This window comes from Equus przewalskii, chromosome 27, assembly GCF_037783145.1.
Source record: "Equus przewalskii isolate Varuska chromosome 27, EquPr2, whole genome shotgun sequence".
In the NCBI taxonomy this organism is placed as follows: domain Eukaryota; kingdom Metazoa; phylum Chordata; class Mammalia; order Perissodactyla; family Equidae; genus Equus; species Equus przewalskii.
Genome location: NC_091857.1, coordinates 15,902,820 through 15,915,038, shown reverse-complemented (window position 1 = coordinate 15,915,038; position 12,219 = coordinate 15,902,820). Strand labels below are relative to the sequence as shown.

Here is a 12,219-nt window from a genome sequence, read left to right as displayed (position 1 = left end):
ACTGGTTCTGCTCATTCTGATGGATACATCTGAGTTCCTGGCTCTTCTACCTCTCTCACCAATTTTATTATGCCCTTCACTTGGGTTGCATAAGAATGTGTATTTCTGTTCTAATTCACAGGCTCAGCTTCTGATCTTCAATAAGATATCCTGCCTGGGCAACTGGACTTGGAGAAATGTCAGACTTCCATCACAAGTGAGGCCAGATCAACTCTTTTCCTATTATCATCAATTTGTAATGCCTTGCATTGAGCTTAGATTCCCAGCCTAAACTCCTCTTTGCTTCTTTTAAATTCTAATTTGGGAATTTCTCCTGTGATTTGTTTTCTCACTGCCTGATGTTGGGTAGAACAATTCTTGTCCATTCTAGCGGTTTTCCTTTATTTTGAATCTTGGAGAACAGAGTTCATGTTCTTGTGTTCTTTTTCCTCCTCTGTGTCCCTTTGCTTCTATGGAAATTGACCCATAACTCCTACTGGGATGTGGGAGTCTGTGTGTGTGTAGGTGCTGGGATTGTGGTCTGAGCCCAACTTTTTATATTAAAAGCTAAAGCAGACTTACAAAATCAAATAAAAATTTATATCTCTTTGCCTTAACCTTGTGTAACTAACATGGTTCACTCAAGTGATAACGCTTCTGAACAAAGAAAATCTATGCCAGTGTTCTGTACCTGCCTATCAGTGATCGATTTACATTAGTACTAAAAAAGAAACAATAAAGCAAGCAAGAGGAAGAATACCCTAGAAAATGATATTTCCCAGAAGTAGCAAGGATATGGGCCTGTAGATATTCTACTATACTACTGGTGTGAGTGCAAATTGATACAAACATTTGTGTAGGTATAAACAGTATATCATTTAGCTATTGCTGCCTAACAAACTACCCCAAAATTCAGTGCTTAAAATAATAAGCCTTTCTCCTTCCTCACAAGTCTACAAGTAAGCTGAGAAGTTCTGCTGATCTTGGCTTGTCTTAGTCATGGACCTGCGGTCAGCTGTGTGTCAGGTAGGTAGCTCTGTTGCATGTGGCTGGGCTCTCTCACATAGCTGAGATCAGCTGACCCCTGGCTTGTCCAGGATGGCTTTGCATGGAGAAGTGGGCTCTCCTCTCTGGACTCAGCAAGCTAGAACAAGCTTGTTCACATGTGGTGGCAGGATTCTAAGAGAGTGAGAAAAAACATGCAAGGCCTCTTGAGACCCAGGCTTGGAACTTACAGAGTCTCTTCTACGTAACTGTATTGGCCAAACAAGTCACACGTCCAACCCAAATTCAAGGAGTGGAGAAACAGATTTCACTTTTCAGTGTGAGGAGCTGTGTAGTCACACGCAAAAGCATGTGTAATAGGAGTCTGACTCATTTTCTGATGTTGGACTGCTGGCGGCTTTTAAGCCTCAACCCTCCCCCTTCCCCTTCTGCCCCATGTCTGGGCCAGCTGATAAGAAAGCCTGGATACACCCTCCTTTAGAGCTGGTGGGAAGTTCAAACCACTCAAGCCCCTGTCCACACAGGAACCTCTTACCTCTTAGCCATCCTAAAAACTCCAGGCCAGGTCGTTTCCCTGCTCTCTCCAGCCGTGTTAGGATCTGCGTGGGAGACATGCTCTGCTCTCCTTAAAAGTCTCATTATCTAAGTATCACATCTTTTCATGCCCTCTTCGTGTGTGTGACATCATTAGTCTTAACACCAAAACCAAATTTTGGGGTTCATCCTGAGTGGCACAACAGTGTGGATACAGGGTAAGCATGAAGAAATGCAGCCATTTGTGTGATCTATCACAATCAGTGTGTGCTGTAGTATAGCAGTCACAAACAACCCCCAAATCTCAGTAGCTTATAAAGACAAAGGTATATTTCTTGCTCATGTTACATGCCTTTTTTTTGTGGTGGGCTTCATTCTATTCCTGTTGGCTGTGGTTGGGGCTATGCCTCCGATGTCACTACAGTAGGCTGGTGGCTATTATCCACATGGTTCTTTGCTCCTTTTTATTCTATAATCCAAGCTGATGAAACAGCTCTCATCTGGAATACCCATTTCTAATGTCAGAGAAAAAAGAGAGAAAGAGCTGTGGCAAAAACACAGTGGTTCTTAAAGGTTCTACTTGGATGTGGTATAGGTCACACCTTTTATATGCCCTTGGTCAAAGTAAGTCGTATATCCATACTCAATAGCAATGGGACAAGAATAAATTCTCCTTCCACAAAGGGCATTGTAAGTCACATGGCAATAGATGAATAATCCTCTTAATGGAAGGAGGAGGTTAATTTGGAACAATAATGTAATCTACTGAGAAACTTTTACAGAAAGGTCAAAAGCTTTAAATTTTTCCTTAGCTTTTGATCTAATAATTCTCTGGCTAGAATTTAACCTAACAAACAAGATATTTGAAAATATGGAGCTATGAGGAAGATCATCTCAGCTTTGTGCAAGAGAAACTCCTATTGATAGGGGATTTGTTAATGTATTGTAATACATTATTATGATACAATATTATTTATACATTAAAATGATATTACAGAATAATACCATAATATAGAAAAATGTTCACAATATTATTATGATAAAATTTTATATGGAGAATATATACCAAAAACTTATTCATTAAAAAAATTTTAATTGTGATCAAAAACATATAATTACCATCTTAACCATTTTTAAATATATTAGCTTATTCATTTTTTAAGAAAAAAATTATATAACTATGTGTTGGGAAAATGCTGGAAGGAAACAAACTTTTAATAGAGATATCTCTGGGGGTTAGGTAATCTTTATTTTCTACGCCTTATTTACTAAAATCTTAAAAGAATGTGTGGCTTTTGCAATAGAAAACAATATAAAAATTAAGTGGTGAAATCTTGGAGATCTTTGATGGAGAGAAATATTGAAATGCAAATTTTTATTTATGAACTCAAAGGGATGATAAATAATAGAGTATGAAGCATCCAATGTTTGTTCGGGTTACATTTGACACCCAGATTGTGATCTTTTAAAAACGTTAGTGGATTAGTGATTTTTTTCTCAGTTTGCGTTGCTTTGGATAACACTAATCAAAATGTCTCAAAGCATGCTGTTGGAATCCTTCCAACTCAGAGTACAGTCTGTCAGCATCCTGTGATATGAGAAGGAATGTATAGCCATTCTCTGTCCTAGCTTTTAGTAATATAGAGTATTTTCCCCAAAAAGTAGAAGACAAAAGATCTGTAAAAACACTTTTGGCTTATTGGCATTTGGTTGGTTTATGAAACCTAACAGATTGGAAAGCCCTCCTTTGGTGTGTCAGCGACTGCGGAGCAGGAGCTTTGTCTTGCATGTGTTGCGTCAGAAGCCTGAATGGATCTGCGTCCCCAAAGTATGGATGCTGGTGACTGACGACCGAGAGCTCTGCCAGGCTATTGTGAAAGAGACCGTCTACTGTCTTAAAAAGTATGCCTCTTCAAAAGAGCTTACTCTCGTTTTTCAACTGCTTTGTCAACAGTTGGGGGCTCGTCAAGTTAATTCACACATTCATTCCATATCCCCTACATGGTTTGACTACATCTAATACCTGGGGCACAGCGTAATTAAGTGAGATGTTGGATTGAAATTGCAGGGACTTTGCAAATTATCTTTCTCTCTGTCTTAAATGCCAAATCAATGTAGTTTTAAATTAGTAAACTAAATATGTAGTAAATTTATAATAAATTAGATGATGTATAATGCTATTCCACTAAATTGATGGGAGGAATAGGCCCAATATAGACACTAACTCCATATTACAGATTATGCTATTGTGGGTCTCTTTAGTGTAGGGGCCAGATGGCCTGCAATGTACAATGTTTCCTGGGGCATCAATATGTTATATTTCATTCCAGTGATTCTAATTTTTAAGACCAGTTAAGTGTCTTCATTAAAGAAAGAAAGGAGTATAAAATGCATAACTTTTATTCATCTATCAGTGGTGATCTTATAAAAAATCATTGCTAAAAGAAGAAACTTCTTTTACTGAGAAAATCCTTCACATTCTTTTTATCTTTGATTCCTTTTGTCTTATAAAGATCAAGTTATTCTGTGAAGTGGTGGGGAGAGTTTTCCTATTTGCTGTGTTTTCCTTTAAGCCTCAGCATGGTTTCATCAAACAAAAGCTTTATATGAGAGTCTAGTTTATTACTTGGAGCTGCAATGGCTGGAGCAGTGGTGTAGGAAAGGAGCCTGGAATCCTGTCCAGTTGGCATCCTTGGTCCAGTTCCTTTGATGGTTCCTGATACAGCTTTGAAGATCTCTGGGCTCCAGGATGAGCCATTTTTAACCACTAATTTGAAGTGTAAAGCAACACAGCTTTGCTTTCAGAAGTAAATCCATATATCGTCCCTCCCACCATCAACACTTTTAAAAATAGCTCCAGTAAAACACTGCAAGCTTATAAACTGTGGTCAGCTTTCAGGAGTTTACAATTTCTAACAAGGAAATGTTTGAATTTCAACATTTCCCTTAAAATGATTGAGCTATCACATATTCATAGGTAACATTTGTCGCATGGTCTTAATGTGGTCTTACCTGTAATTAAGGCCACAAAAGATTTATTCGGACCCTTGCACACAGAGTTCAGCATGCCACATGCACACCAGCCTCTTATTTTAATATGAGAGAGGGTAATCTGTGGCTTGGTAACATGGTACCAAAGATTACAGAGTCAGGGAACATGAGGAATAGAGGATATATATTTTTTATGTATGGAAAGAGGCAGGTTACCTAAGTTTTAAGGCAAAACAAAGAAAGCTTTGAGACTAGCATGATGCACTTATTACAGGAAGCAGTGAACATTTAGAACTAAGCCATGTTCAGGAAAGGACAGCAGAAATGTGATTGAATTCCTTCAAGGTTTTGATCTTCATGCAACTCAATTCTGTATCAATTATGTTATGCTCAAACCAATCGGCTAGTAGGTGTGCAGGTCCATACATATTTGTGGGGTCAAGTGCAAAATGAAAATGTGAGGCCCTTGTTCCAAAAGCAGGAAAAAAGTCCTACTAAAGGTACTAACATATGAAGATTTTTCCTTCCTTTCATGATTTCTCTCTGACTTACCATGATGTATTTTATTTGCTATTTAATATCATTCTAAGTAAAGAAAAATTAAAATTTTAAATCATTAGCATGAATTTTACTGTTCATCTATATCTCGTGCAATACCAGTTTGAATGCAAATTTAAGCATTTGATTCTTATGCAGAATCACCAAAATTACGTAATTTGTTTTGGGGGTTGGCTATGTACTCAGACACTTTTCGTGATGGATTTGTCCATGCCTTTGGTTTCTCCTTTGCTCAGCACTACCTGTTTTGTTCATCATGTCCAGTGCTTCTCATCCTGGCTAACTTAGTGGCCTAAGAAGAGAGCAGAATTGGTGGCAAGTGGTAGAATGCAGCATGCCTGGAAATGTCACTCCCCAGTCCCTTATCCTGGTTTTCTTTTTTGTGAATCTTGCCACTTGCTCATATTTAGGTCTTTCCTAAATCCTGTTTAGAGATCTTCTATCACCTAGAGACCATGTCATTCTGGAAATGTGGCTCTAATAGTTGTGATTAAGCTTTTTGTTTTCTCAGGATTTTAGATTTTAATGTTCTTTGGGTTAACCTCTTATAGTAGATTGGATAATGATCCCCACAAAGATGTCCATGTCCTAATCCCTGGGACCTGTGAATATGTTACCTTACATGTAAAAGGAACTTTGTAGATATGCTCAAATTAAGACTTGGGGAGATGATCCTGGATTATCTGGGTGGGGCCAATGTATCACAAGGGTCCTCGTAAGAGGGAGGCAGCAGTAGCAGAGTGAGAGAAAGAAGAGAGAAGATGGAAGCAGAGATCAGAGAGGAGGGAAATGATACACTGCTACCTTTGAAAATGAAGGAAGGAGCCAAGGATGTAGATTGCCTCTAGAAACTGGAAAGGCCAGTGAAAGAGATTCTCTCCCAGAGAATTCAGAAGGAACCAGCCCTGCTGATACCTTGGTTTTAGCCAATGAAACAGATACTGCACTTCTGACCTCTAGAACTATAAGATAAATTTGTATTGTTTTAAGCCACTAAGTTTGTGGTAATATATTGCAGCAGCAGTGGGAAAATGATACATCTTTCTTCTTATTAGATTTGATAATTAAAATATTTCCCCTCAATAGATGGATTATTCTACCTAATGAAACAAGTCCTAATCTTATGATACTAATAGGAAAATTTTGATCTTGGTATAGGTTGAATATCTCTAGAAGGGTCTGAAGATTCTGCTTTTATTAACCTGGTCTAATGGAAATTATATGAAATAAGATCAATTTCATTGAATACTTAAAAAATTTTCAGAAGGTAGTCATTGATGAAAGCAAGGAATTCATTTTAGTCTCTCACCTAATATTGACATACTTAATTATAAACTATGATCAAGAAGATGTGTATCATATAAAGAGGAATACTTGACCTCATGGAGTTTATAATCTACTAGTGAAATAAAACAAACACCCAAATAACTGTCAAATACAAGTCAAAATAGAAGTGCCGAGAGAGATATGAAGTGATATTGGAGCTTAACATAGGAAAATAAAATGTTCTGGATGAAAGAATGGGAGGTCATCAGATTGGACACCATGATATAGTTGTTGCTTGCATTGAACTTTAGGTAATGGGTAGGAATTTATTAGGTGGAGATGGAAAGGGTAGTGAGAGAAAAGGATGTTTCAGTTGAGAGGAGTAATGTGAATTAAAAGATGGAAGCAAAGTAAAACAGATCTTAATTTAGGAACAGGGCAATAGACTAGTTTGTTTGGAATATAGTACGTATAAAAGGATCTAACAGGAGACAGGATGGAGAGGTGGATAGTAGTGAGTTCAGAGAACACTGAATGCTTTGGTGTTTAGAAGTTTTGGACTTGCGTCTATAGGCAAAGGAGGTTGATGAGTTTGCAGAGCTGGTGGGATTCATAGGTAGAGAATTTCCACAGAAAGCTTAAACATGTATGCTTGAAGAGTAGGATAAAAGTCAAATTTAGAGTCAAAACCTAAATTTTATTTCCGATTATGCCCCTAACTTGGATCAATCCTTTCTTGGTTTGCTCATTTGTAAAGCTATTGCTTTGAAACGGATTGTGGATGAAATTAGTAATAGGTTTAATAATCTGTGATTCTGTGGTACCAGGATTAATTTTGGGGTCATTTGCATAGAGGTCATGGTTTAAATTTTGGGAATAATCGAGACTGCAAACGGAGTAAGTGTAGAAATTAAACAGAAGAACGCCAAGGATAGAGCATCATGGAATATGCAGGTATATGGGAATTACAGAAAATGGAACAGAGAAGGATACCAATGAGGTATCAGAGAGGCAAGAGAAGAACTCAGGGTCAGGGAGGCCTTCAGAGAGGAGGATGCCAAAAAAAAGGGCTAGGGTAGGGAAATTTTAGCTTGTTTATGGGCTGAAAGAAAGGTAAATTCCAAAATTAAAAAGAAAAAAAGACTGGGGAAAGATTTCAGATGGGGCAAGACTTTCTAAAGAGATGGAAGAAGGAAAACCAAAGCATGCTGTGGTGAAGTTAGATACAGAAAGAGGAGGTACTCTCCTTCATATGGAAGAGGAGAAAGAGACAGCGTTAGGATTTAGAGACACGTTGAAAGCGAGCCTGGGAAGGTGAAGAATTTCAGGATGAACAACTTCCACGTTCTTCTTATGTTGAGGTGACTGAACTTGCTGAGTGGAACAAAGTTGTTGAATGGTAGAGGGGTTGAAGGGAGAGGAAAACTGAATGATCACTGCAGCAAGTCCAAAAAGGAGTTAAGGAAATTAAAAATAATTTTAATTAATTGGCATTAAAATAAAATCAAATAATAAGTAATAAAACTTTAAAGAGTGGTTTGCAAAGAAGAATAATGGGGGAAAATGTGCTTGGTAAAATATTAAAATATGTAACAAGGTTGCAGTAATTAAACCATCATGGATTTGCAACTTGACCAGGCTTATTGATAGGTGGGTCAAAATTCATAGTCCAGAAATAGATTTGAGTAAATATAATGAGTTAGCATATGATGAGGAGGATATGAGGGATTAGCAAAAGGAGGGATGGATTTTTCAATCTATAATGTTGGATCAACCTTGTAAAATTGTTAACATTTTATAATTGTTAAAAACCAGCCTAAACTTGTAAAAATAATAAAGTCCAATCTTCTCCTTACTCAACATACCAAAAATTGCAAATGACCCAGAGATTTAAAAGTAAAAACACAATTTTAAAAATGAAGGAAAGAAAAATGGTGAATATTTTGGTAACTCTTGAGGTAGATGGTGATTCTTTATCAGTGTGAAGACAAATTTAAAACTTAAGAGAGTGATAGATTTGATTCTCTCTAAAATGTTTTCTAAAAGGTAGAGAGTGAAAGAGATGGAAGGATGTCAACCAAAATGTTGATAATAATTCTCTCTGGAGAGTGGGATTTTGACTGATTTTTACTCTCACTTGTATACTTTTCTGTATTTTTCTCAAGAGAAGGAATTCTTATGAGTAAGCTAATTTTTAAATTTTTTTTTTTAAAGATTCACACCTGAGCTAACAACCGTTGCCAATCTTCTCTCTTTTTTTTTTCTACTTTTTCTCTCCAAGTCCCCCCAGTACATAGTCGTGTATTTTTAGTTGTGGGTCCTTCTAGTTGTGACATGTGGGATGCCGCCTCAACGTGACCTGACAAGCGGTGCCATGTCTGCACCCAGGATCTGAACCAGTGAAACCCTGGGCCACCCAAGCGGAGCGTGTGAACCCAACCACTCGGCCACGGGGCCGGCCCCTAATTTTTTAATTTCGATGAAAGATAAATTACAAAATGTTCATTATTTGGAGGTGTTAAGAATGCAAGAATCTGAGGTGAAATGAGTCATTATTTGGCACTGCTTTGGCAGCCTATGAGTTAAAGTGGGAAAATAAGTTGTGAAATATACTAAATATTAGGGAATGAATAAAATGGGTGGTGGTAAGTAGGCTTTTAAGATGCTGGTGAGAAACTGCTTAAAGGGACCCTCTGTGGCGTCAGGGCACACTGAGAGACAGAGCAGTACAGAGACAGATTGACTAGGGGGCCCAGGGAGTGGAGGACGTGGAGCCTGCGAGGACAAAGGACAATAGACTCATTAGGATGAACCTGAAGGCAGGACAGGGGATATTCTGAATTCTAGATTTCAGAAATTAACAAATTCAGAGTGATACTCAGGGTCAAGAAATAAATGTTTCTGGTAAGGAGATGAAGCAGGTTGAAAATAAGTGTCATCTGAGTTGTCCAGGGTGAGCAATTCTCACCCATTATTTTCATAGAAAGGATTGTTTGAAGAAAAAACTAAGAATGCTCTTAAAAGTGTAAAGAATTGGAACACTGTGTTTTATATATTATTTGTTAATATCAATGATATAATTATTTTTAAAAAGTAATGACAATAAAATTTAAACCATTGCACAAACCCTTATTTACACAATTTGTACGATTTGTAAACTGTCCTTTAATCTTGCATTGTGCTATGCTATCTCCTCCCCATTTTTTTTCCCTATTTCTTAAATAGCACTTAATGTTACTTCTGGACTCCTACTGGCAATATTGCTTTCTTTGCAGAAACATCTGTGCAGCCAAAAAAAATTAAAGTTATTCAGCCTTGGCATGTGTACAATGTATTTTATATTGATTAGTTTTAATGTGATCAGCACTATCCTTTGTATTAGGTGACCTCTGTGATTTATATTAGTTGAAATTTAGTTCTATGATTTAATAGAGGATCCACTGAAAGAAACTTGAATTGAATTATTGAATCTGTTTATATTTCTACAATAGAGAAGACTCTAAATGAATCTTACAAAAATTAACAACCTTTCTCTGTTGATAGTTCACCATCCCTGCCAAACCCTCATAAAACTTAATTTTTATATCTTACGGATCTTTATCTTCTGAAGTTGGCTTTCATTACATTTTATATGATTGCTATTTACAACCCACTTTCAAATATTATCCTCTGTTAAAGGCGAAAATTCGGTCTTATTATCTTCTTTTATGCATGTAATGAAATTGAAGCTCGGTGAGGTTAGCTGATTAGAATAAAGATACACAAAAAATTATAAATAGTTATGTGCTTAGAGTTAAAAGCACACCATAGGTTCCTTCCACAGAACCACATTTTGAAAATGCTTCGCATGAATATGTAAATATAGTTTATCCTAATTCTGCTGAATCAAGATGCTTAATGAAAGGTCAGATGAAAAACAAGCCACAGACCTTTAAAGGCAAATAATTTTATTACCATAATTTCTTCAGTTTGATGAGGAGTAAATTCTAATTCTTAATATCAGATAGTTTTTACTTGGAATTTTCCTCCCTTTTAAATTTAATGGTAATTGATACAGCATGTTCTGCAAAAATGAAAATGTGAATTGGAACAATATAAGCAATGTTCTAAATTTCCTATTCAAAGTTTTCTATTAATATCCCAAAATAAACTCAAATTAAAGATTTTCTATAGTTAGACAATTTTCTCATACTTGAGACTCTTTAAATGCCGTATGTAGGCTTTACAATATTGTTCAGCCTTACTTTTTGCTTGCAAATTATTATTATCATTTTGGTAAGGAAGATTGGCTGTGAGCTAATGTCTGTTGTCAATCTTCCTCTTTTTGTTTTCGCTTGAGCAAGATTGTCTCTGAGCTAACGTCTGTGCCAGTCTTCCTCTATTTTGTATGTGGGAGGCCGCCACAGCATCCCTTGATGAGTGGTGTGTAGGTCCATGCCGGGGGTCTGAACCTGTGGACCCTAGGCTGCTGAAGCAGAGTGTGCAAACTCAACCACTAGGCCACAGGCCAGCCTCAACTTGCAAATTATTTTTGACTTGTAAGTCTGAACTGCAAAGACACACTGACAGGACTGTGATGGGTCACTGTCATGGGCTGAAGTGTATCCCCCAAAAAACTCATGTTGAAATCCTAACCTCCAGTACTTCAGAATGTAACTGTATTTGGAGAAAAGACCTTATAAAGGGGTAATTAACATTAAATGAGGTCATATGGTTGGGTCTCAATCTATGTGACTGCATTTGGAGATTGGGCCTTCACAGAGGTGATTAAGTTAAAATGAGGCCAATAGGGTTGAGCCCTAATCCACTATGACCTGTGTCCTTTTAAGAAGAGAAGGAGACAGTAGGGATGCATGTGCACAGAGAAAAGACCATGTGAGGACACAGTGAGAAGGTGGCCATCTGCGAGCCAAAGAGAGAGGCTTCTGGAGAAACCAAACCTACTGACACCTTGATCATGGACTTCCAGCCTTCCGATATGTAAAAAATAAATTTCTGGGGCTGGCCCCGTGGCCGAGTGGTTAAAGTTCGTGCACTCCGCTGCAGGCGGCCCAGTGTTTCGTTGGTTCGGATCCTGGGCGCGGACATGGCACCGCTCATCAAACCACGCTGAGGCAGCGTCCCACATGCCACAACTAGAAGGACCCACAACGAAGAATATACAACTATGTTCTGGCGGGCTTTGGGGAGAAAAAGGAAAAAAATAAAAATAAAAAAAAAATCTTTAAAAATAAAAAAAAATAAAAAAAATAAATTTCTGTTGTTTAAGCCTCCCAGACTTGGGTATTTTGTTATGGAAGCCCTAGCTGACTAATATTGTCATCAAAAAAAAGAGACGACTCTTTTTTAGAACATTCTATAAGATTGAAACGTCAGGTTCTGTAAATGAACCGATGCCTTACTATGTCACTGCTCTCAGGCAAATGGAAGGTTGAATTTCCTGGACTTCTTGTGGATGGAGTGCCTGTGTTAGTAGTTCTGGAGCATTTATTTGTTAGTGCAATAGTCTCCAGAATTTCCTCTGCCTAGGTGATCATGGAAACGTGAGGTAGGATTGCTTCCTGACTGTGTACTTTGTTTATATGTAAACTTTTATTCTGTGAAAGTACGTGATTGGGAAGGGGGGGGTGTCACTCTTTGTTACCACAAATTTATCCTTTAATTTATCCTTTCTGATATAGCTGTGTTATATTTGTTAAAAATGAGTGACAGCTAACTTTTTCCTACAATTAAAGAAGCCATACAAAAAAAGTATCAGCTTGTGGATACATGACCAGCAAAAACATTCCAATACCTTGTTTATGCAAATAGTTGTTGAATCCACAGATAATGTGCTCATTCCTATTCATCTCCATGGAACAAGGGTAAAAATATTTTATCCATATC

General features: G+C 37.4%; 1 long non-coding RNA gene across 2 annotated transcripts in view; it reads left to right on the top strand.

Annotated features, from left to right (window-relative positions):
• The window catches only part of LOC139079897 (uncharacterized), a 90,118-nt gene that overhangs the window by 26,342 nt on the left and 51,557 nt on the right, over nucleotides 1-12,219 (top strand). For both annotated transcript variants that reach the window (XR_011533917.1, XR_011533918.1), the window contains exons 6-7: nucleotides 122-196; nucleotides 932-1,005. This is a non-coding gene — a long non-coding RNA (uncharacterized lncRNA). The remainder of the gene's footprint in view (nucleotides 1-121; nucleotides 197-931; nucleotides 1,006-12,219) is intronic.